General features: G+C 54.0%; 3 pseudogenes; all 3 read left to right on the forward strand.

Moving 5' to 3' along the window:
• The first annotated feature begins 6,299 nt into the window (after positions 1–6,299).
• Positions 6,300–6,473, forward strand: LOC126204441 (U2 spliceosomal RNA; annotated as a pseudogene).
• A 6,300-nt stretch (positions 6,474–12,773) lies between these two features.
• Positions 12,774–12,947, forward strand: LOC126204446 (U2 spliceosomal RNA; annotated as a pseudogene).
• A 6,961-nt stretch (positions 12,948–19,908) lies between these two features.
• LOC126204525 (U2 spliceosomal RNA) lies at positions 19,909–20,084 on the forward strand (annotated as a pseudogene).
• The last annotated feature ends 6,067 nt before the right edge of the window (positions 20,085–26,151 follow it).

Here is a 26,151-nt window from a genome sequence, read left to right on the forward strand (position 1 = left end):
ATTAATTAAAACACAGCCTGAAATGGGTTAATATTCTGCAGTGGTCAGATATTCCGCTGATAGCAAAACTTGTCGTAGTTGTCGATGTGCCCAGTAGTTAGCTGCTTACACACCACGTACTCTTTAAATTAATTTTAGATTATCGCAAGTATTCAATTTTTTTTTTTTTTTTTTTTTTTTTGCCTTTAGCCGGACCCCTCTTGCAGCCGCATTACACCAGGCTGGCAATTTATGGGGGCACACAACAGTGCCTTCAGATGCCTCGTTGGCGTCTCTTATGGTCCGGCCACAGATAATTTTAATTAAATTTTTTGGAGTTATAACCTTAGCTCCTCGCGAACGTCGTCGTCGCCGCCGCACGCACGCAGAATACGTGTGTACACACGCATATGCAGTAGGCGGTGGACGATGTAAGCACTCGGCTAGGTGTAGCTCGCGCCGGCCTCGCGCCGGTGTAGCTCGCGCCGGCCTGGCGCTGCTGTGGGGCGGCCTCGCGCCTTCTCCACTGCCCTGGCAGCTAGCGGCGTTCAAATGGGGGTCGCAGTTTACTCTTCGACATGGAGGCTAGTACTGGGCTGTTGACGAGTGCTCTCGTGAATTGTCGTTCCTTCCGGCACTTGCTTTTGCGATGTTTTCGACGGTCGCCTGTTGCCATACCGGCCCGTACCACCGTGTGTCACTCCCACATGTGGAGCGCACACGCTGCAAGCATTTAGGCCCTTCCACTGCGGGTTTTCCTTATCGCTTCTCGGCCTTTTGGCTAAGAAGCACCCCGCGAGCGGAGCGTTCTGTTGGGCTCTGTCGCGGGTTTTGGGTCACCTCTCGCGTATAGCGATCGAGGTTTCGTTTGTTCTTTATTTCTCCGTCGTTGACATTTTTGCGGTGACATGACCAATCGGTCGAATAGTATTCAGTGTGTGTTCGACAGAGCCGCAAGACGGCCGACCGCGTTTGAAATACAAGAATGGATTTTTGGCGATCTACGTGTACCGGAACATGATGTTGACACCTTCCAACTGGATTTCGTGTTGTTTTCGTTATTTGTGAAATTCGTCAACCAGGAGCAATACGAAAAGTATGGCCTGGCTCTAGCGGGCGAACATCCGTTCCGCTATTTCGATGGCAGTGTTGGTACAGTGACAATCGTGCCGTCTGGGTTTGGCATACGGACTGTGCGGGTGTTCAACGTACCCCCTGAGTGTCCGAATGAAGTCATCGGCCGTGTCTTGTCGCGGTATGGCACGGTGCTCAGCATCACGAATGAGAGGTGGGGCAGTGCCTACCGCTTCCAGGGCAACAGCGGCGTTCGTAGTGTCCGCATGGACCTCCGCCAGCACGTACCGTCGTATTTAAATATTGCGAGTACCAGGGCCCAGGTCACCTATATTGGGCAACCGCAGACTTGCTCCCTTTGTCAATCGACGGAGCATCTCCGCGTGGATTGCCCGCGCCGGCGCCCTGTGCAACTGCCGCGGGAACGCGCTGCTGGTACCGACCTTGTGCCTCTCCTCAGCGAGGTAGTGGCGGGTGCTGCCCGCCGTCCCGCTGAGCGGCCTGACGTGTCACCCCCGCCAGATGCAGTGCAACCGGCACCCAGTGCACCGGTTGACGAACCCGTCCCGGACCGGGCGCCCGTTGTGGCGGTACCGCCGGCGGCGGCTGATGTGCCCGCTATGGCGAGTGATGTGGTCGCTGTAGAACAGATGGAGGTCGTTATTCCTACCCCGCCCCTCCCGGCAGATGACGCTAAGTCCCCCCGCCGTCGTCATCGACGCAAGAAGGCGAACCCAGACCAATCGGCGGAGGCGGCGGACGTTTTCCGTCCCCCTGAAAGCGGCAGTGAGACTGACTCTCAGGCCTCCTCGGTTTCCCGCTCTGTTTCCGCTGACCGCTCGGGCGGTATGCGGCAAACTGCTCGACAACTAGAGGCTCTTATCAGTTCATCGCGAGATCGGGGAGCGATCCCTGCAAAACGGAAACATGACCAGGGTAGCGATCAGCCACTGCAGCGTACTCGTACCCTTTCACATCCTACTGCGTCCGAACCGTCTGCGCCGCCTGGCTCGGACTATCCTGCCGATGGGGGAGGCCTGAACTGGGCTGACGACGAGGGCGATGAAATGCGTGATTGAGTGGGCTTTCCCCACATGAGCTGCTTGATATTCTTTTCTCACATCCGGGGTGATATAGCGAGGTTCCGATGTGGATGTTTCCACACCTGCTTCCCTACGGCCGTGACCCTATCTGCCGTTATTTCCTCTGTGTTGCTCTCCCATGCCTGCCTTTGACCGTCCGCCGGGAGCCCTCTCCCTTTTAACGGTCAATATTAACTCCATCTCCAATCCGGTCAAACTTCGCTCTTTGAAGGACTTTCTCCGCCTTGGTGCGTTTGATGTGGTATTTCTCCAGGAGGTTTGTGCCCCTTTTCTATCTGACCTAGTTGGTTATGAGGCACTGTATAACATCGACCCTGACGCCCGGCGGGGTACTGCTTTGCTCTACCGATCAGAGTTCACTCCATCCCATGTTACCACGCTCCCCAACGGTCGTGTCCTTGCATGTATCCTTCAAGATGTCCTTTTTCTAAATGTCTATGCTCCTTCCGGTGCTAACCACAGGCATGACAGAACGACACTTTTTCAGTCTGATATCCCCCCTTTCTTAGCAGCTCGTCGCCCTATTGTCTTTGGCGGAGACTTCAACTGTGTGGTAGCCGGAGTTGACCAGGTCCCGACGCCTATGCGGTGTGAAGCGCTCGCTTCACTCCTTCGAGCGGCTGACCTTACTGACACGTGGCGCCACTTTCATCCCGCCTACACGCAATTTACCCACATCTATCCCACTGGAGCCAGCCGTATAGATCGTGTTTATGTCTCGACTGATTTGACTCCCGCCCTTTGTGCCGTCCAAGTCATACCCGTGGCCTTTAGTGACCACTGTGCGTACTCGTGTTCCTTGCGTATCGCGGGTCCAGCCCCGGTTCCTCGTGGCACCTTTTGGAAGATGAATACCCTTCATCTGCCAATGCCCGAACTTCGTGCTCTTGTCACGAAAACATGGCAGGACTGTCTCACGGACACTTCCCGGTACCCTACCACGGTGGTTTGGTGGCTCCGCTGTGCGAAACCCCGGCTGCGACGTGTTCTCCGACAATATAGTCGCGACGTCGCCCACTGGAAACGTAGCACGTTAGCCTTCTATCAGCAGTGTCTCATTGACGCCCTGACTCTTCCTGCTGACAGGTATGATCAGCTCCGCATGCGCCTCAACAAAATTAAAGCGAAAATCCTTCGCTTCTCTCGGGAGAAAGCCGACGGTATGGTGGTGCGGTGTCGTTCTGAATACCTGATTGAAGGCGAGAGGCCATCCATCTATCACCTTGCCTCTGAACGAACTCGTGCCAAGAAGAACGCCATTCTGCGCCTTACAGCAGACGATGGTACGCGTATCACAGACTACCGTGAAGTCCTCCTACACCTGACGGACCATTTCACCAACCTCTTCCAGGATGTTGAGGTCGACGTCGCCGCCCAACATGCACTTATCAGTGGGGTGCCAACTTCTTTGGATCGTCATGACCGCGGCTCTTTAACCGAGCCACTGACACTCGCTGAACTCACATCTGTCCTCCGTGCCTGTCCGGGACACAAGTCACCTGGCCCCGACGGTCTCCCTTATGAGTTCTACCAACACTTTTGGGACCTGCTCGGCGACCGTTTCTGTACAATGTGCGAGGAGATTTTCGCTGGATGCGACTTACCCGCCGAATTTTTAACTGGACGTATTGCCCTTATTCCAAAGGTGACTGGCCACTGTCGAGCTCAGGACCTGCGTCCTATCACTGTTCTTAACACTGACTATAAGTTGGTGGCACGATGTGTGGCCTCCCGTCTCAAACAGGCGATGACTAAGGTACTTTGCCCCACTCAATCCTGTGGCGTTTCGCGTCGGAACATCTTCACCGCCGCTTCCCTGTACCGCGATGTTGTCCTCCTCACCGCCGACACTCGCACCTCAGCTGCCATTCTTTCCTTGGACTTCGCCGGTGCCTTTGACAGAGTCTCGCACCCTTACCTACTGGCCGTTATGTCGCGGATGGGTTTTGGGGAGCGCTTCATACGCATCATCCGCAATTTCTTGCATGGGGCGAATTCCACTGTCGTGGTGAACGGTTGCCGGTCGCGCCCCATTCCTATCAGACGGTCGGTTCGACAGGGATGTCCCTTGTCGATGTATCTGTTTGCCTTAGCGCTAGACCCCATGCTGCGTGACATTGGCCGGTTGGTCGACGGTGTCGCTCTTCCAGGCGTCACCTTCCGCTGTGCGGCCTACGCCGACGACGTTGGTGTGTTTGTTGCTAACGCCAGGGACATCGATTCCGTTCGCCGCGTCCTCGACGTCTACGAACGGGCCTCCGGTGCTCAGTTAAATCCCAACAAGACCGTGCTGCTTCCGCTAGGGCCCCGTTCGTTGACCGTCGAACGCCCCTGGTACCGCGTTGTGGGGGAACAGCGTATCTTGGGTCTTGAGGTGACTGCCTGTCCGCAGCGTATGTTAACCCTCACGTGGCGGCGGCTTCTAACACGCATCCGAGGCCTTTGCGTGAGCCACGCTGATCGGCGACTCGACCTCCATCAACGCGTCCAGCTGATTAATGGTTATCTCCTATCACGGGCATGGTATGTCGCCCAACTCCTTACGCTACCCAAACAGATCGGCCGAGCCATATCACAAGCGGTATATTGGCTTTTGTGGCGGCATGCGCTGTTCAAGGTTGATGCGCTGACTTGTACGCTGCCGAAGGTCGATGGTGGCCTCGGCCTCATTGACTTTTCCCGGAAATGTGCGGCCCTGCTGATTCACCGTGTTGCCACTTTGCGCGACGCCGACCCAGGCGGGACTACAGCGGTCCTCTTCGACCGTTATCGTCCACACTCAGCGCGTGCACCGGTGTGTTTGACGCATATTCCGTTCCGGCTGACGACGGTAAAAGACTATTATCTCCACCGCAGTTATGTCCTCCTAGTGGCCACGGACAAGGCGCGCACATCGCGGCGCCTTTACCATGCACTTCGCGGCCAGCCCACACCGCATAAATTGGAGGACAGGCGACCGTCCGTCATCTGGCGCCATGTTTGGGCTAATATCAACAACTCCGCCCTTCCCACGGACGTTTCGGCGCTCTGGTATCGTGTTGTCAACAATTTGATACCTACCAACCATCGCCTGGCGGCCATCCGTCTACAGCCCTCGGCTGCTTGCGGCCGGTGTGGTGACGTCGATACCAGAGAACACCGATTCCTCTGCCCTCACGTCGCGGAAGTGTGGGACCTTGCCCGTGTGCTCTTAGCGCTGATTGGTGGGACGACACCGGACAATGTGTCCATCGACTGGTTCCTCACCCCTGATCTTCAAACCAACCCCCGGACGCGACGAAACGCAATGGTGTGGCTCTTGGGCCACACCATTTTCACAATCTATGACCTTTCCATCACCGATGCTGTCACCTTTATGTACTACCTGTGGAGCCAGCATCGCCTGACGGAATCTAACCGGACATACACCAATACCTTTGCTCGGTTTTTGAAGGTTCCCATGATTCATGGATACCAAAAGGTGTTCAGGGTTGACTAAGGCACCTCGTCCAGGTATTGCCTGGATTACCCCTGGAGCTATGTCACTGCGACTCTCAACCTACCCTCGACTTCCTATACCCTAACTTTGACATTGGCCTTCTGGGCATCACTGGAGTCGACTACTCTGTGTCATAAATGATTTGAAAATTGGTTACATGAGAATTGAATGACCTTTACATGAGGCATTCCTGGTAAAATGGGAAACACGTAATAAATCTTAGAAGATTCTTATTTTTGTTAATTCTATAGGCGATGGGATTATCTCGCTAGTTTCGTTTTTCATTTGTGTGTGCTGCCGTCCCTGTTTTTACTTTGCCTTCATTTATGTCTTTATTTCTTTATTCCTTTAGTTCGAAACCATCACTTGCTTCACACCTGCAGAGAGAGGTGAATTTCTGAGTAGTGTGTCGACGCTCCCTGAGGCATAGCAGAGTGTGCCTCTGGTTTTATTTTCTTTTATTTATATTCGTTTCTGGCAATAAGGCTTGCCACTACCAGCACCCTGGTTTACGTGCTGCGTTGACACTCGAGGATGGCGGCATTTTTGGAGAGGACAAGGAAGGGCTATAGGGGAGGAAGGAGGCCCAAAAAAAAAAAAAAAGAAAAAAAAACAAAAAAAAAAACAAAAAAAAAACAAAAAAAAATAAAAAAAAAAATAAAAAAATAAAAAAAAAAGTGTAGTATCTGTTCTTATCAGCTTAATATCTGATACGTCCTGCATCGCAGGACCAGAATATTAAACTCATTTTTGGCTCATGACGGAGTGCTAGGGGCTTGCTCCACCTCTGTCGCGGGTTGGCCCGGCATTGCAGTACCGCCGGGATCGGCCCACCTAAAATTAATTAAAACACAGCCTGAAATGGGTTAATATTCTGCAGTGGTCAGATATTCCGCTGATAGCAAAACTTGTCGTAGTTGTCGATGTGCCCAGTAGTTAGCTGCTTACACACCACGTACTCTTTAAATTAATTTTAGATTATCGCAAGTATTCAATTTTTTTTTTTTTTTTTTTTTTTTTTTTTGCCTTTAGCCGGACCCCTCTTGCAGCCGCATTACACCAGGCTGGCAATTTATGGGGGCACACAACAGTGCCTTCAGATGCCTCGTTGGCGTCTCTTATGGTCCGGCCACAGATAATTTTAATTAAATTTTTTGGAGTTATAACCTTAGCTCCTCGCGAACGTCGTCGTCGCCGCCGCACGCACGCAGAATACGTGTGTACACACGCATATGCAGTAGGCGGTGGACGATGTAAGCACTCGGCTAGGTGTAGCTCGCGCCGGCCTCGCGCCGGTGTAGCTCGCGCCGGCCTGGCGCTGCTGTGGGGCGGCCTCGCGCCTTCTCCACTGCCCTGGCAGCTAGCGGCGTTCAAATGGGGGTCGCAGTTTACTCTTCGACATGGAGGCTAGTACTGGGCTGTTGACGAGTGCTCTCGTGAATTGTCGTTCCTTCCGGCACTTGCTTTTGCGATGTTTTCGACGGTCGCCTGTTGCCATACCGGCCCGTACCACCGTGTGTCACTCCCACATGTGGAGCGCACACGCTGCAAGCATTTAGGCCCTTCCACTGCGGGTTTTCCTTATCGCTTCTCGGCCTTTTGGCTAAGAAGCACCCCGCGAGCGGAGCGTTCTGTTGGGCTCTGTCGCGGGTTTTGGGTCACCTCTCGCGTATAGCGATCGAGGTTTCGTTTGTTCTTTATTTCTCCGTCGTTGACATTTTTGCGGTGACATGACCAATCGGTCGAATAGTATACAGTGTGTGTTCGACAGAGCCGCAAGACGGCCGACCGCGTTTGAAATACAAGAATGGATTTTTGGCGATCTACGTGTACCGGAACATGATGTTGACACCTTCCAACTGGATTTCGTCTTATTTTCGTTATTTGTGAAATTCGTCAACCAGGAGCAATACGAAAAGTATGGCCTGGCTCTAGCGGGCGAACATCCGTTCCGCTATTTCGATGGCAGTGTTGGTACAGTGACAATCGTGCCGTCTGGGTTTGGCATACGGACTGTGCGGGTGTTCAACGTACCCCCTGAGTGTCCGAATGAAGTCATCGGCCGTGTCTTGTCGCGGTATGGCACGGTGCTCAGCATCACGAATGAGAGGTGGGGCAGTGCCTACCGCTTCCAGGGCAACAGCGGCGTTCGTAGTGTCCGCATGGACCTCCGCCAGCACGTACCGTCGTATTTAAATATTGCGAGTACCAGGGCCCAGGTCACATATATTGGGCAACCGCAGACTTGCTCCCTTTGTCAATCGACGGAGCATCTCCGCGTGGAGTGCCCGCGCCGGCGCCCTGTGCAATTGCCGCGGGAACGCGCTGCTGGTACCGACCTTGTGCCTCTCCTCAGCGAGGTAGTGGCGGGTGCTGCCCGCCGTCCCGCTGAGCGGCCTGACGTGTCACACCCGCCGGATGCAGTGCAACCGGCGCCCGGTGCACCGGTTGACGAACCCGTCCCGGACCGGGCGCCCGTTGTGGCGGTACCGCCGGCGGCAGCTGATGTGCCCGCTATGGCGAGTGATGTGGTCGCTGTAGAACAGATGGAGGTCGTTATTCCTACCCCGCCTCTCCCGGCAGATGACGCTAAGTCCCCCCGCCGTCGTCATCGACGCAAGAAGGCGAACCCAGACCAGTCGGCGGAGGCGGCGGACGTTTTCCGTCCCCCTGAAAGCGGCAGTGAGACTGACTCTCAGGCCTCGTCGGTTTCCCGCTCTGTTTCCGCTGACCGCTCGGGCGGTATGCGGCAAACTGCTCGACAACTAGAGGCTCTTATCAGTTCATCGCGAGATCGGGGAGCGATCCCTGCAAAACGGAAACATGACCAGGGTAGCGATCAGCCACTGCAGCGTACTCGTACCCTTTCACATCCTACTGCGTCCGAACCGTCTGCGCCGCCTGGCTCGGACTATCCTGCCGATGGGGGAGGCCTGAACTGGGCTGACGACGAGGGCGATGAAATGCGTGATTGAGTGGGCTTTCCCCACATGAGCTGCTTGGTATTCTTTTCTCACATCCGGGGTGATATAGCGGGGTTCCGATGTGGATGTTTCCACACCTGCTTCCCTACGGCCGTGTCCCTATCTGCCGTTATTTCCTCTGTGTTGCTCTACCATGCCTGCCTTTGACCGTCCGCCGGGAGCCCTCTCCCTTTTAACGGTCAATATTAACTCCATCTCCAATCCGGTCAAACTTCGCTCTTTGAAGGACTTTCTCCGCCTTGGTGCGTTTGATGTGGTATTTCTCCAGGAGGTTTGTGCCCCTTTTCTATCTGACCTAGTTGGTTATGAGGCACTGTATAACATCGACCCTGACGCCCGGCGGGGTACTGCTTTGCTCTACCGATCAGAGTTCACTCCATCCCATGTTACCACGCTCCCCAACGGTCGTGTCCTTGCATGTATCCTTCAAGATGTCCTTTTTCTAAATGTCTATGCTCCTTCCGGTGCTAACCACAGGCATGACAGAACGACACTTTTTCAGTCTGATATCCCCCCTTTCTTAGCAGCTCGTCGCCCTATTGTCTTTGGCGGAGACTTCAACTGTGTGGTAGCCGGAGTTGACCAGGTCCCGACGCCTATGCGGTGTGAAGCGCTCGCTTCACTCCTTCGAGCGGCTGACCTTACTGACACGTGGCGCCACTTTCATCCCGCCTACACGCAATTTACCCACATCTATCCCACTGGAGCCAGCCGTATAGATCGTGTTTGTCTCGACTGATTTGACTCCCGCCCTTTGTGCCGTCCAAGTCATACCCGTGGCCTTTAGTGACCACTGTGCGTACTCGTGTTCCTTGCGTATCGCGGGTCCAGCCCCGGTTCCTCGTGGCACCTTTTGGAAGATGAATACCCTTCATCTGCCAATGCCCGAACTTCGTGCTCTTGTCACGAAAACATGGCAGGACTGTCTCGCGGACACTTCCCGGTACCCTACCACGGTGGTTTGGTGGCTCCGCTGTGCGAAACCCCGGCTGCGACGTGTTCTCCGACAATATAGTCACGACGTCGCCCACTGGAAACGTAGCACGTTAGCCTTCTATCAGCAGTGTCTCATTGACGCCCTGACTCTTCCTGCTGACAGGTATGATCAGCTCCGCATGCGCCTCAACAAAATTAAAGCGAAAATCCTTCGCTTCTCTCGGGAGAAAGCCGACGGTATGGTGGTGCGGTGTCGTTCTGAATACCTGATTGAAGGCGAGAGGCCATCCATCTATCACCTTGCCTCTGAACGAACTCGTGCCAAGAAGAACGCCATTCTGCGCCTTAAAGCAGACGATGGTACGCGTATCACAGACTACCGTGAAGTCCTCCAACACCTGACGGACCATTTCACCAACCTCTTCCAGGATGTTGAGGTCGACGTCGCCGCCCAACATGCACTTATCAGTGGGGTGCCAACTTCTTTGGATCGTCATGACCGCGGCTCTTTAACCGAGCCACTGACACTCGCTGAACTCACATCTGTCCTCCGTGCCTGTCCGGGACACAAGTCACCTGGCCCCGATGGTCTCCCTTATGAGTTCTACCAACACTTTTGGGACCTGCTCGGCGACCGTTTCTGTACAATGTGCGAGGAGATTTTCGCTGGATGCGACTTACCCGCCGAATTTTTAACTGGACGTATTGCCCTTATTCCAAAGGTGACTGGCCACTGTCGAGCTCAGGACCTGCGTCCTATCACTGTTCTTAACACTGACTATAAGTTGGTGGCACGATGTGTGGCCTCCCGTCTCAAACAGGCGATGACTAAGGTACTTTGCCCCACTCAATCCTGTGGCGTTTCGCGTCGGAACATCTTCACCGCCGCTTCCCTGTACCGCGATGTTGTCCTCCTCACCGCCGACACTCGCACCTCAGCTGCCATTCTTTCCTTGGACTTCGCCGGTGCCTTTGACAGAGTCTCGCACCCTTACCTACTGGCCGTTATGTCGCGGATGGGTTTTGGGGAGCGCTTCATACGCATCATCCGCAATTTCTTGCATGGGGCGAATTCCACTGTCGTGGTGAACGGTTGCCGGTCGCGCCCCATTCCTATCAGACGGTCGGTTCGACAGGGATGTCCCTTGTCGATGTATCTGTTTGCCTTAGCGCTAGACCCCATGCTGCGTGACATTGGCCGGTTGGTCGACGGTGTCGCTCTTCCAGGCGTCACCTTCCGCTGTGCGGCCTACGCCGACGACGTTGGTGTGTTTGTTGCTAACGCCAGGGACATCGATTCCGTTCGCCGCGTCCTCGACGTCTACGAACGGGCCTCCGGTGCTCAGTTAAATCCCAACAAGACCGTGCTGCTTCCGCTAGGGCCCCGTTCGTTGACCGTCGAACGCCCCTGGTACCGCGTTGTGGGGGAACAGCGTATCTTGGGTCTTGAGGTGACTGCCTGTCCGCAGCGTATGTTAACCCTCACGTGGCGGCGGCTTCTAACACGCATCCGAGGCCTTTGCGTGAGCCACGCTGATCGGCGACTCGACCTCCATCAACGCGTCCAGCTGATTAATGGTTATCTCCTATCACGGGCATGGTATGTCGCCCAACTCCTTACGCTACCCAAACAGATCGGCCGAGCCATATCACAAGCGGTATATTGGCTTTTGTGGCGGCATGCGCTGTTCAAGGTTGATGCGCTGACTTGTACGCTGCCGAAGGTCGATGGTGGCCTCGGCCTCATTGACTTTTCCCGGAAATGTGCGGCCCTGCTGATTCACCGTGTTGCCACTTTGCGCGACGCCGACCCAGGCGGGACTACAGCGGTCCTCTTCGACCGTTATCGTCCACACTCAGCGCGTGCACCGGTGTGTTTGACGCATATTCCGTTCCGGCTGACGACGGTAAAAGACTATTATCTCCACCGCAGTTATGTCCTCCCAGTGGCCACGGACAAGGCGCGCACATCGCGGCGCCTTTACCATGCACTTCGCGGCCAGCCCACACCGCATAAATTGGAGGACAGGCGACCGTCAGTCATCTGGCGCCATGTTTGGGCTAATATCAACAACTCCGCCCTTCCCACGGACGTTTCGGCGCTCTGGTATCGTGTTGTCAACAATTTGATACCTACCAACCATCGCCTGGCGGCCATCCGTCTACAGCCCTCGGCTGCTTGCGGCCGGTGTGGTGACGTCGATACCAGAGAACACCGATTCCTCTGCCCTCACGTCGCGGAAGTGTGGGACCTTGCCCGTGTGCTCTTAGCGCTGATTGGTGGGACGACACCGGACAATGTGTCCATCGACTGGTTCCTCACCCCTGATCTTCAAACCAACCCCCGGACGCGACGAAACGCAATGGTGTGGCTCTTGGGCCACACCATTTTCACAATCTATGACCTTTCCATCACCGATGCTGTCACCTTTATGGACTACCTGTGGAGCCAGCATCGCCTGACGGAATCTAACCGGACATACACCAATACCTTTGCTCGGTTTTTGAAGGTTGCCATGATTCATGGATACCAAAAGGTGTTCAGGGTTGACTAAGGCACCTCGTCCAGGTATTGCCTGGATTACCCCTGGAGCTATGTCACTGCGACTCTCAACCTACCCTCGACTTCCTATACCCTAACTTTGACATTGGCCTTCTGGGCATCACTGGAGTCGACTACTCTGTGTCATAAATGATTTGAAAATTGGTTACATGAGAATTGAATGACCTTTACATGAGGCATTCCTGGTAAAATGGGAAACACGTAATAAATCTTAGAAGATTCTTATTTTTGTTAATTCTATAGGCGATGGGATTATCTCGCTAGTTTCGTTTTTCATTTGTGTGTGCTGCCGTCCCTGTTTTTACTTTGCCTTCATTTATGTCTTTATTTCTTTATTCCTTTAGTTCGAAACCATCACTTGCTTCACACCTGCAGAGAGAGGTGAATTTCTGAGTAGTGTGTCGACGCTCCCTGAGGCATAGCAGAGTGTGCCTCTGGTTTTATTTTCTTTTATTTATATTCGTTTCTGGCAATAAGGCTTGCCACTACCAGCACCCTGGTTTACGTGCTGCGTTGACACTCGAGGATGGCGGCATTTTTGGAGAGGACAAGGAAGGGCTATAGGGGAGGAAGGAGGCCCAAAAAAAAAAAAAAAGAAAAAAAAACAAAAAAAAAACAAAAAAAAAACAAAAAAAAATAAAAAAAAAAATAAAAAAATAAAAAAAAAAGTGTAGTATCTGTTCTTATCAGCTTAATATCTGATACGTCCTGCATCGCAGGACCAGAATATTAAACTCATTTTTGGCTCATGACGGAGTGCTAGGGGCTTGCTCCACCTCTGTCGCGGGTTGGCCCGGCATTGCAGTACCGCCGGGATCGGCCCACCTAAAATTAATTAAAACACAGCCTGAAATGGGTTAATATTCTGCAGTGGTCAGATATTCCGCTGATAGCAAAACTTGTCGTAGTTGTCGATGTGCCCAGTAGTTAGCTGCTTACACACCACGTACTCTTTAAATTAATTTTAGATTATCGCAAGTATTCAATTTTTTTTTTTTTTTTTTTTTTTGCCTTTAGCCGGACCCCTCTTGCAGCCGCATTACACCAGGCTGGCAATTTATGGGGGCACACAACAGTGCCTTCAGATGCCTCGTTGGCGTCTCTTATGGTCCGGCCACAGATAATTTTAATTAAATTTTTTGGAGTTATAACCTTAGCTCCTCGCGAACGTCGTCGTCGCCGCCGCACGCACGCAGAATACGTGTGTACACACGCATATGCAGTAGGCGGTGGACGATGTAAGCACTCGGCTAGGTGTAGCTCGCGCCGGCCTCGCGCCGGTGTAGCTCGCGCCGGCCTGGCGCTGCTGTGGGGCGGCCTCGCGCCTTCTCCACTGCCCTGGCAGCTAGCGGCGTTCAAATGGGGGTCGCAGTTTACTCTTCGACATGGAGGCTAGTACTGGGCTGTTGACGAGTGCTCTCGTGAATTGTCGTTCCTTCCGGCACTTGCTTTTGCGATGTTTTCGACGGTCGCCTGTTGCCATACCGGCCCGTACCACCGTGTGTCACTCCCACATGTGGAGCGCACACGCTGCAAGCATTTAGGCCCTTCCACTGCGGGTTTTCCTTATCGCTTCTCGGCCTTTTGGCTAAGAAGCACCCCGCGAGCGGAGCGTTCTGTTGGGCTCTGTCGCGGGTTTTGGGTCACCTCTCGCGTATAGCGATCGAGGTTTCGTTTGTTCTTTATTTCTCCGTCGTTGACATTTTTGCGGTGACATGACCAATCGGTCGAATAGTATACAGTGTGTGTTCGACAGAGCCGCAAGACGGCCGACCGCGTTTGAAATACAAGAATGGATTTTTGGCGATCTACGTGTACCGGAACATGATGTTGACACCTTCCAACTGGATTTCGTCTTATTTTCGTTATTTGTGAAATTCGTCAACCAGGAGCAATACGAAAAGTATGGCCTGGCTCTAGCGGGCGAACATCCGTTCCGCTATTTCGATGGCAGTGTTGGTACAGTGACAATCGTGCCGTCTGGGTTTGGCATACGGACTGTGCGGGTGTTCAACGTACCCCCTGAGTGTCCGAATGAAGTCATCGGCCGTGTCTTGTCGCGGTATGGCACGGTGCTCAGCATCACGAATGAGAGGTGGGGCAGTGCCTACCGCTTCCAGGGCAACAGCGGCGTTCGTAGTGTCCGCATGGACCTCCGCCAGCACGTACCGTCGTATTTAAATATTGCGAGTACCAGGGCCCAGGTCACATATATTGGGCAACCGCAGACTTGCTCCCTTTGTCAATCGACGGAGCATCTCCGCGTGGAGTGCCCGCGCCGGCGCCCTGTGCAATTGCCGCGGGAACGCGCTGCTGGTACCGACCTTGTGCCTCTCCTCAGCGAGGTAGTGGCGGGTGCTGCCCGCCGTCCCGCTGAGCGGCCTGACGTGTCACACCCGCCGGATGCAGTGCAACCGGCGCCCGGTGCACCGGTTGACGAACCCGTCCCGGACCGGGCGCCCGTTGTGGCGGTACCGCCGGCGGCAGCTGATGTGCCCGCTATGGCGAGTGATGTGGTCGCTGTAGAACAGATGGAGGTCGTTATTCCTACCCCGCCTCTCCCGGCAGATGACGCTAAGTCCCCCCGCCGTCGTCATCGACGCAAGAAGGCGAACCCAGACCAGTCGGCGGAGGCGGCGGACGTTTTCCGTCCCCCTGAAAGCGGCAGTGAGACTGACTCTCAGGCCTCGTCGGTTTCCCGCTCTGTTTCCGCTGACCGCTCGGGCGGTATGCGGCAAACTGCTCGACAACTAGAGGCTCTTATCAGTTCATCGCGAGATCGGGGAGCGATCCCTGCAAAACGGAAACATGACCAGGGTAGCGATCAGCCACTGCAGCGTACTCGTACCCTTTCACATCCTACTGCGTCCGAACCGTCTGCGCCGCCTGGCTCGGACTATCCTGCCGATGGGGGAGGCCTGAACTGGGCTGACGACGAGGGCGATGAAATGCGTGATTGAGTGGGCTTTCCCCACATGAGCTGCTTGGTATTCTTTTCTCACATCCGGGGTGATATAGCGGGGTTCCGATGTGGATGTTTCCACACCTGCTTCCCTACGGCCGTGTCCCTATCTGCCGTTATTTCCTCTGTGTTGCTCTACCATGCCTGCCTTTGACCGTCCGCCGGGAGCCCTCTCCCTTTTAACGGTCAATATTAACTCCATCTCCAATCCGGTCAAACTTCGCTCTTTGAAGGACTTTCTCCGCCTTGGTGCGTTTGATGTGGTATTTCTCCAGGAGGTTTGTGCCCCTTTTCTATCTGACCTAGTTGGTTATGAGGCACTGTATAACATCGACCCTGACGCCCGGCGGGGTACTGCTTTGCTCTACCGATCAGAGTTCACTCCATCCCATGTTACCACGCTCCCCAACGGTCGTGTCCTTGCATGTATCCTTCAAGATGTCCTTTTTCTAAATGTCTATGCTCCTTCCGGTGCTAACCACAGGCATGACAGAACGACACTTTTTCAGTCTGATATCCCCCCTTTCTTAGCAGCTCGTCGCCCTATTGTCTTTGGCGGAGACTTCAACTGTGTGGTAGCCGGAGTTGACCAGGTCCCGACGCCTATGCGGTGTGAAGCGCTCGCTTCACTCCTTCGAGCGGCTGACCTTACTGACACGTGGCGCCACTTTCATCCCGCCTACACGCAATTTACCCACATCTATCCCACTGGAGCCAGCCGTATAGATCGTGTTTGTCTCGACTGATTTGACTCCCGCCCTTTGTGCCGTCCAAGTCATACCCGTGGCCTTTAGTGACCACTGTGCGTACTCGTGTTCCTTGCGTATCGCGGGTCCAGCCCCGGTTCCTCGTGGCACCTTTTGGAAGATGAATACCCTTCATCTGCCAATGCCCGAACTTCGTGCTCTTGTCACGAAAACATGGCAGGACTGTCTCGCGGACACTTCCCGGTACCCTACCACGGTGGTTTGGTGGCTCCGCTGTGCGAAACCCCGGCTGCGACGTGTTCTCCGACAATATAGTCACGACGTCGCCCACTGGAAACGTAGCACGTTAGCCTTCTATCAGCAGTGTCTCATTGACGCCCTGACTCTTCCTGCTGACAGGTATGATCAGCTCCGCATGCGCCTCAACAAAATTAAAGCGAAAATCCTTCGCTTCTCTCGGGAGAAAGCCGACGGTATGGTGGTGCGGTGTCGTTCTGAATACCTGATTGAAGGCGAGAGGCCATCCATCTATCACCTTGCCTCTGAACGAACTCGTGCCAAGAAGAACGCCATTCTGCGCCTTAAAGCAGACGATGGTACGCGTATCACAGACTACCGTGAAGTCCTCCAACACCTGACGGACCATTTCACCAACCTCTTCCAGGATGTTGAGGTCGACGTCGCCGCCCAACATGCACTTATCAGTGGGGTGCCAACTTCTTTGGATCGTCATGACCGCGGCTCTTTAACCGAGCCACTGACACTCGCTGAACTCACATCTGTCCTCCGTGCCTGTCCGGGACACAAGTCACCTGGCCCCGATGGTCTCCCTTATGAGTTCTACCAACACTTTTGGGACCTGCTCGGCGACCGTTTCTGTACAATGTGCGAGGAGATTTTCGCTGGATGCGACTTACCCGCCGAATTTTTAACTGGACGTATTGCCCTTATTCCAAAGGTGACTGGCCACTGTCGAGCTCAGGACCTGCGTCCTATCACTGTTCTTAACACTGACTATAAGTTGGTGGCACGATGTGTGGCCTCCCGTCTCAAACAGGCGATGACTAAGGTACTTTGCCCCACTCAATCCTGTGGCGTTTCGCGTCGGAACATCTTCACCGCCGCTTCCCTGTACCGCGATGTTGTCCTCCTCACCGCCGACACTCGCACCTCAGCTGCCATTCTTTCCTTGGACTTCGCCGGTGCCTTTGACAGAGTCTCGCACCCTTACCTACTGGCCGTTATGTCGCGGATGGGTTTTGGGGAGCGCTTCATACGCATCATCCGCAATTTCTTGCATGGGGCGAATTCCACTGTCGTGGTGAACGGTTGCCGGTCGCGCCCCATTCCTATCAGACGGTCGGTTCGACAGGGATGTCCCTTGTCGATGTATCTGTTTGCCTTAGCGCTAGACCCCATGCTGCGTGACATTGGCCGGTTGGTCGACGGTGTCGCTCTTCCAGGCGTCACCTTCCGCTGTGCGGCCTACGCCGACGACGTTGGTGTGTTTGTTGCTAACGCCAGGGACATCGATTCCGTTCGCCGCGTCCTCGACGTCTACGAACGGGCCTCCGGTGCTCAGTTAAATCCCAACAAGACCGTGCTGCTTCCGCTAGGGCCCCGTTCGTTGACCGTCGAACGCCCCTGGTACCGCGTTGTGGGGGAACAGCGTATCTTGGGTCTTGAGGTGACTGCCTGTCCGCAGCGTATGTTAACCCTCACGTGGCGGCGGCTTCTAACACGCATCCGAGGCCTTTGCGTGAGCCACGCTGATCGGCGACTCGACCTCCATCAACGCGTCCAGCTGATTAATGGTTATCTCCTATCACGGGCATGGTATGTCGCCCAACTCCTTACGCTACCCAAACAGATCGGCCGAGCCATATCACAAGCGGTATATTGGCTTTTGTGGCGGCATGCGCTGTTCAAGGTTGATGCGCTGACTTGTACGCTGCCGAAGGTCGATGGTGGCCTCGGCCTCATTGACTTTTCCCGGAAATGTGCGGCCCTGCTGATTCACCGTGTTGCCACTTTGCGCGACGCCGACCCAGGCGGGACTACAGCGGTCCTCTTCGACCGTTATCGTCCACACTCAGCGCGTGCACCGGTGTGTTTGACGCATATTCCGTTCCGGCTGACGACGGTAAAAGACTATTATCTCCACCGCAGTTATGTCCTCCCAGTGGCCACGGACAAGGCGCGCACATCGCGGCGCCTTTACCATGCACTTCGCGGCCAGCCCACACCGCATAAATTGGAGGACAGGCGACCGTCAGTCATCTGGCGCCATGTTTGGGCTAATATCAACAACTCCGCCCTTCCCACGGACGTTTCGGCGCTCTGGTATGGTGTTGTCAACAATTTGATACCTACCAACCATCGCCTGGCGGCCATCCGTCTACAGCCCTCGGCTGCTTGCGGCCGGTGTGGTGACGTCGATACCAGAGAACACCGATTCCTCTGCCCTCACGTCGCGGAAGTGTGGGACCTTGCCCGTGTGCTCTTAGCGCTGATTGGTGGGACGACACCGGACAATGTGTCCATCGACTGGTTCCTCACCCCTGATCTTCAAACCAACCCCCGGACGCGACGAAACGCAATGGTGTGGCTCTTGGGCCACACCATTTTCACAATCTATGACCTTTCCATCACCGATGCTGTCACCTTTATGGACTACCTGTGGAGCCAGCATCGCCTGACGGAATCTAACCGGACATACACCAATACCTTTGCTCGGTTTTTGAAGGTTGCCATGATTCATGGATACCAAAAGGTGTTCAGGGTTGACTAAGGCACCTCGTCCAGGTATTGCCTGGATTACCCCTGGAGCTATGTCACTGCGACTCTCAACCTACCCTCGACTTCCTATACCCTAACTTTGACATTGGCCTTCTGGGCATCACTGGAGTCGACTATTCTGTGTCATAAATGATTTGAAAATTGGTTACATGAGAATTGAATGACCTTTACATGAGGCATTCCTGGTAAAATGGGAAACACGTAATAAATCTTAGAAGATTCTTATTTTTGTTAATTCTATAGGCGATGGGATTATCTCGCTAGTTTCGTTTTTCATTTGTGTGTGCTGCCGTCCCTGTTTTTACTTTGCCTTCATTTATGTCTTTATTTCTTTATTCCTTTATTCCTTTAGTTCGAAACCATCACTTGCTTCACACCTGCAGAGAGAGGTGAATTTCTGAGTAGTGTGTCGACGCTCCCTGAGGCATAGCAGAGTGTGCCTCTGGTTTTATTTTCTTTTATTTATATTCGTTTCTGGCAATAAGGCTTGCCACTACCAGCACCCTGGTTTACATGCTGCGTTGACACTCGAGGATGGCGGCATTAAAAAAAAAAAAAATAAAAAAAAAATAAAAAAAAAATAAAAAAAAAACAAAAAAAAAATAAAAAAAAATAAAAAAAAAAATAAAAAAAAAAAAATAAAAAAAAAGTGTAGTAAAAAAAAAAAAAAAAAGTGTAGTATCTGTTCTTATCAGCTTAATGCTGGTAAGGTCGGATACAAAACACTAGATACGCGATGTATTTCTTTAGTCATTGGTCTCCCAATGCCCGATTATGACGAAGCTGCAGTGGCGGCTCCGGAACGTGGCCAGCCTTGCTGTGAGGGCAGCAACTGCTGGTGCTTCTGCCGGACTCGCCCTGCATTGAATACTTCTCCCTCATTTTCTCCCGATTTTGACGAGGGTTGCGAGATGCTCAGGCCCCATCTGCCCCCTGCTCGATCGAATGGTGGCGATCTGGAGCGCGGCAGATGCAGACCGGTCTCGTGTGTGTCCAGCCTTCGCTGTTGACACCGGCGGCAGAGTTGAGTGGCATATGCGCCTTCCCATATGAACCCTCGCTCTGCTCGCTTTCCTATTTTTCCCCCGGCCAGCTACGTCTGGATCTCCACCGGGGTTGAACACAAGCGTATGACACGCTCCATCTTGGCCAGAACAATTCTCTGGATCACACCAAGATCTTATATTCCTAAGATAATTCTTAGTTACGTCCGCCCGAAGTGTGACGCTCCGGTGCTCCATCTGCCTGCAGCCGCCGTCGAGCAACACCTTCGTGGCTAACTCCTACCGAAGTTGAACCTTTCCTAAGCTTCCTTCCCAAAGTATTACCTCAATGACTAAAAAAATCTGTTCTTATCAGCTTAATATCTGATACGTCCTGCATCGCAGGACCAGAATATTAAACTCATTTTTGGCTCATGACGGAGTGCTAGGGGCTTGCTCCACCTCTGTCGCGGGTTGGCCCGGCATTGCAGTACCGCCGGGATCGGCCCACCTAAAATTAATTAAAACACAGCCTGAAATGGGTTAATATTCTGCAGTGGTCAGATATTCCGCTGATAGCAAAACTTGTCGTAGTTGTCGATGTGCCCAGTAGTTAGCTGCTTACACACCACGTACTCTTTAAATTAATTTTAGATTATCGCAAGTATTCAATTTTTTTTTTTTTTTTTTTTTTGCCTTTAGCCGGACCCCTCTTGCAGCCGCATTACACCAGGCTGGCAATTTATGGGGGCACACAACAGTGCCTTCAGATGCCTCGTTGGCGTCTCTTATGGTCCGGCCACAGATAATTTTAATTAAATTTTTTGGAGTTATAACCTTAGCTCCTCGCGAACGTCGTCGTCGCCGCCGCACGCACGCAGAATACGTGTGTACACACGCATATGCAGTAGGCGGTGGACGATGTAAGCACTCGGCTAGGTGTAGCTCGCGCCGGCCTCGCGCCGGTGTAGCTCGCGCCGGCCTGGCGCTGCTGTGGGGCGGCCTCGCGCCTTCTCCACTGCCCTGGCAGCTAGCGGCGTTCAAATGGGGGTCGCAGTTTACTCTTCGACATGGAGGCTAGTACTGGGCTGTTGACGAGTGCTCTCGTGAATTGTCGTTCCTTCCGGCACTTGCTTTTGCGATGTTTTCGACGGTCGCCTGTTGCCATACCGGCCCGTACCACCGTGTGTCACTCCCACATGTGGAGCGCACACGCTGCAAGCATTTAGGCCCTTCCACTGCGGGTTTTCCTTATCGCTTCTCGGCCTTTTGGCTAAGAAGCACCCCGCGAGCGGAGCGTTCTGTTGGGCTCTGTCGCGGGTTTTGGGTCACCTCTCGCGTATAGCGATCGAGGTTTCGTTTGTTCTTTATTTCTCCGTCGTTGACATTTTTGCGGTGACATGACCAATCGGTCGAATAGTATTCAGTGTGTGTTCGACAGAGCCGCAAGACGGCCGACCGCGTTTGAAATACAAGAATGGATTTTTGGCGATCTACGTGTACCGGAACATGATGTTGACACCTTCCAACTGGATTTCGTGTTGTTTTCGTTATTTGTGAAATTCGTCAACCAGGAGCAATACGAAAAGTATGGCCTGGCTCTAGCGGGCGAACATCCGTTCCGCTATTTCGATGGCAGTGTTGGTACAGTGACAATCGTGCCGTCTGGGTTTGGCATACGGACTGTGCGGGTGTTCAACGTACCCCCTGAGTGTCCGAATGAAGTCATCGGCCGTGTCTTGTCGCGGTATGGCACGGTGCTCAGCATCACGAATGAGAGGTGGGGCAGTGCCTACCGCTTCCAGGGCAACAGCGGCGTTCGTAGTGTCCGCATGGACCTCCGCCAGCACGTACCGTCGTATTTAAATATTGCGAGTACCAGGGCCCAGGTCACCTATATTGGGCAACCGCAGACTTGCTCCCTTTGTCAATCGACGGAGCATCTCCGCGTGGATTGCCCGCGCCGGCGCCCTGTGCAACTGCCGCGGGAACGCGCTGCTGGTACCGACCTTGTGCCTCTCCTCAGCGAGGTAGTGGCGGGTGCTGCCCGCCGTCCCGCTGAGCGGCCTGACGTGTCACCCCCGCCAGATGCAGTGCAACCGGCACCCAGTGCACCGGTTGACGAACCCGTCCCGGACCGGGCGCCCGTTGTGGCGGTACCGCCGGCGGCGGCTGATGTGCCCGCTATGGCGAGTGATGTGGTCGCTGTAGAACAGATGGAGGTCGTTATTCCTACCCCGCCCCTCCCGGCAGATGACGCTAAGTCCCCCCGCCGTCGTCATCGACGCAAGAAGGCGAACCCAGACCAATCGGCGGAGGCGGCGGACGTTTTCCGTCCCCCTGAAAGCGGCAGTGAGACTGACTCTCAGGCCTCCTCGGTTTCCCGCTCTGTTTCCGCTGACCGCTCGGGCGGTATGCGGCAAACTGCTCGACAACTAGAGGCTCTTATCAGTTCATCGCGAGATCGGGGAGCGATCCCTGCAAAACGGAAACATGACCAGGGTAGCGATCAGCCACTGCAGCGTACTCGTACCCTTTCACATCCTACTGCGTCCGAACCGTCTGCGCCGCCTGGCTCGGACTATCCTGCCGATGGGGGAGGCCTGAACTGGGCTGACGACGAGGGCGATGAAATGCGTGATTGAGTGGGCTTTCCCCACATGAGCTGCTTGATATTCTTTTCTCACATCCGGGGTGATATAGCGAGGTTCCGATGTGGATGTTTCCACACCTGCTTCCCTACGGCCGTGACCCTATCTGCCGTTATTTCCTCTGTGTTGCTCTCCCATGCCTGCCTTTGACCGTCCGCCGGGAGCCCTCTCCCTTTTAACGGTCAATATTAACTCCATCTCCAATCCGGTCAAACTTCGCTCTTTGAAGGACTTTCTCCGCCTTGGTGCGTTTGATGTGGTATTTCTCCAGGAGGTTTGTGCCCCTTTTCTATCTGACCTAGTTGGTTATGAGGCACTGTATAACATCGACCCTGACGCCCGGCGGGGTACTGCTTTGCTCTACCGATCAGAGTTCACTCCATCCCATGTTACCACGCTCCCCAACGGTCGTGTCCTTGCATGTATCCTTCAAGATGTCCTTTTTCTAAATGTCTATGCTCCTTCCGGTGCTAACCACAGGCATGACAGAACGACACTTTTTCAGTCTGATATCCCCCCTTTCTTAGCAGCTCGTCGCCCTATTGTCTTTGGCGGAGACTTCAACTGTGTGGTAGCCGGAGTTGACCAGGTCCCGACGCCTATGCGGTGTGAAGCGCTCGCTTCACTCCTTCGAGCGGCTGACCTTACTGACACGTGGCGCCACTTTCATCCCGCCTACACGCAATTTACCCACATCTATCCCACTGGAGCCAGCCGTATAGATCGTGTTTATGTCTCGACTGATTTGACTCCCGCCCTTTGTGCCGTCCAAGTCATACCCGTGGCCTTTAGTGACCACTGTGCGTACTCGTGTTCCTTGCGTATCGCGGGTCCAGCCCCGGTTCCTCGTGGCACCTTTTGGAAGATGAATACCCTTCATCTGCCAATGCCCGAACTTCGTGCTCTTGTCACGAAAACATGGCAGGACTGTCTCACGGACACTTCCCGGTACCCTACCACGGTGGTTTGGTGGCTCCGCTGTGCGAAACCCCGGCTGCGACGTGTTCTCCGACAATATAGTCGCGACGTCGCCCACTGGAAACGTAGCACGTTAGCCTTCTATCAGCAGTGTCTCATTGACGCCCTGACTCTTCCTGCTGACAGGTATGATCAGCTCCGCATGCGCCTCAACAAAATTAAAGCGAAAATCCTTCGCTTCTCTCGGGAGAAAGCCGACGGTATGGTGGTGCGGTGTCGTTCTGAATACCTGATTGAAGGCGAGAGGCCATCCATCTATCACCTTGCCTCTGAACGAACTCGTGCCAAGAAGAACGCCATTCTGCGCCTTACAGCAGACGATGGTACGCGTATCACAGACTACCGTGAAGTCCTCCTACACCTGACGGACCATTTCACCAACCTCTTCCAGGATGTTGAGGTCGACGTCGCCGCCCAACATGCACTTATCAGTGGGGTGCCAACTTCTTTGGATCGTCATGACCGCGGCTCTTTAACCGAGCCACTGACACTCGCTGAACTCACATCTGTCCTCCGTGCCTGTCCGGGACACAAGTCACCTGGCCCCGACGGTCTCCCTTATGAGTTCTACCAACACTTTTGGGACCTGCTCGGCGACCGTTTCTGTACAATGTGCGAGGAGATTTTCGCTGGATGCGACTTACCCGCCGAATTTTTAACTGGACGTATTGCCCTTATTCCAAAGGTGACTGGCCACTGTCGAGCTCAGGACCTGCGTCCTATCACTGTTCTTAACACTGACTATAAGTTGGTGGCACGATGTGTGGCCTCCCGTCTCAAACAGGCGATGACTAAGGTACTTTGCCCCACTCAATCCTGTGGCGTTTCGCGTCGGAACATCTTCACCGCCGCTTCCCTGTACCGCGATGTTGTCCTCCTCACCGCCGACACTCGCACCTCAGCTGCCATTCTTTCCTTGGACTTCGCCGGTGCCTTTGACAGAGTCTCGCACCCTTACCTACTGGCCGTTATGTCGCGGATGGGTTTTGGGGAGCGCTTCATACGCATCATCCGCAATTTCTTGCATGGGGCGAATTCCACTGTCGTGGTGAACGGTTGCCGGTCGCGCCCCATTCCTATCAGACGGTCGGTTCGACAGGGATGTCCCTTGTCGATGTATCTGTTTGCCTTAGCGCTAGACCCCATGCTGCGTGACATTGGCCGGTTGGTCGACGGTGTCGCTCTTCCAGGCGTCACCTTCCGCTGTGCGGCCTACGCCGACGACGTTGGTGTGTTTGTTGCTAACGCCAGGGACATCGATTCCGTTCGCCGCGTCCTCGACGTCTACGAACGGGCCTCCGGTGCTCAGTTAAATCCCAACAAGACCGTGCTGCTTCCGCTAGGGCCCCGTTCGTTGACCGTCGAACGCCCCTGGTACCGCGTTGTGGGGGAACAGCGTATCTTGGGTCTTGAGGTGACTGCCTGTCCGCAGCGTATGTTAACCCTCACGTGGCGGCGGCTTCTAACACGCATCCGAGGCCTTTGCGTGAGCCACGCTGATCGGCGACTCGACCTCCATCAACGCGTCCAGCTGATTAATGGTTATCTCCTATCACGGGCATGGTATGTCGCCCAACTCCTTACGCTACCCAAACAGATCGGCCGAGCCATATCACAAGCGGTATATTGGCTTTTGTGGCGGCATGCGCTGTTCAAGGTTGATGCGCTGACTTGTACGCTGCCGAAGGTCGATGGTGGCCTCGGCCTCATTGACTTTTCCCGGAAATGTGCGGCCCTGCTGATTCACCGTGTTGCCACTTTGCGCGACGCCGACCCAGGCGGGACTACAGCGGTCCTCTTCGACCGTTATCGTCCACACTCAGCGCGTGCACCGGTGTGTTTGACGCATATTCCGTTCCGGCTGACGACGGTAAAAGACTATTATCTCCACCGCAGTTATGTCCTCCTAGTGGCCACGGACAAGGCGCGCACATCGCGGCGCCTTTACCATGCACTTCGCGGCCAGCCCACACCGCATAAATTGGAGGACAGGCGACCGTCCGTCATCTGGCGCCATGTTTGGGCTAATATCAACAACTCCGCCCTTCCCACGGACGTTTCGGCGCTCTGGTATCGTGTTGTCAACAATTTGATACCTACCAACCATCGCCTGGCGGCCATCCGTCTACAGCCCTCGGCTGCTTGCGGCCGGTGTGGTGACGTCGATACCAGAGAACACCGATTCCTCTGCCCTCACGTCGCGGAAGTGTGGGACCTTGCCCGTGTGCTCTTAGCGCTGATTGGTGGGACGACACCGGACAATGTGTCCATCGACTGGTTCCTCACCCCTGATCTTCAAACCAACCCCCGGACGCGACGAAACGCAATGGTGTGGCTCTTGGGCCACACCATTTTCACAATCTATGACCTTTCCATCACCGATGCTGTCACCTTTATGTACTACCTGTGGAGCCAGCATCGCCTGACGGAATCTAACCGGACATACACCAATACCTTTGCTCGGTTTTTGAAGGTTCCCATGATTCATGGATACCAAAAGGTGTTCAGGGTTGACTAAGGCACCTCGTCCAGGTATTGCCTGGATTACCCCTGGAGCTATGTCACTGCGACTCTCAACCTACCCTCGACTTCCTATACCCTAACTTTGACATTGGCCTTCTGGGCATCACTGGAGTCGACTACTCTGTGTCATAAATGATTTGAAAATTGGTTACATGAGAATTGAATGACCTTTACATGAGGCATTCCTGGTAAAATGGGAAACACGTAATAAATCTTAGAAGATTCTTATTTTTGTTAATTCTATAGGCGATGGGATTATCTCGCTAGTTTCGTTTTTCATTTGTGTGTGCTGCCGTCCCTGTTTTTACTTTGCCTTCATTTATGTCTTTATTTCTTTATTCCTTTAGTTCGAAACCATCACTTGCTTCACACCTGCAGAGAGAGGTGAATTTCTGAGTAGTGTGTCGACGCTCCCTGAGGCATAGCAGAGT

Source organism: Schistocerca nitens, chromosome 1 (genome assembly GCF_023898315.1).
Source record: "Schistocerca nitens isolate TAMUIC-IGC-003100 chromosome 1, iqSchNite1.1, whole genome shotgun sequence".
NCBI classification, from domain to species: Eukaryota; Metazoa; Arthropoda; class Insecta; order Orthoptera; family Acrididae; genus Schistocerca; species Schistocerca nitens.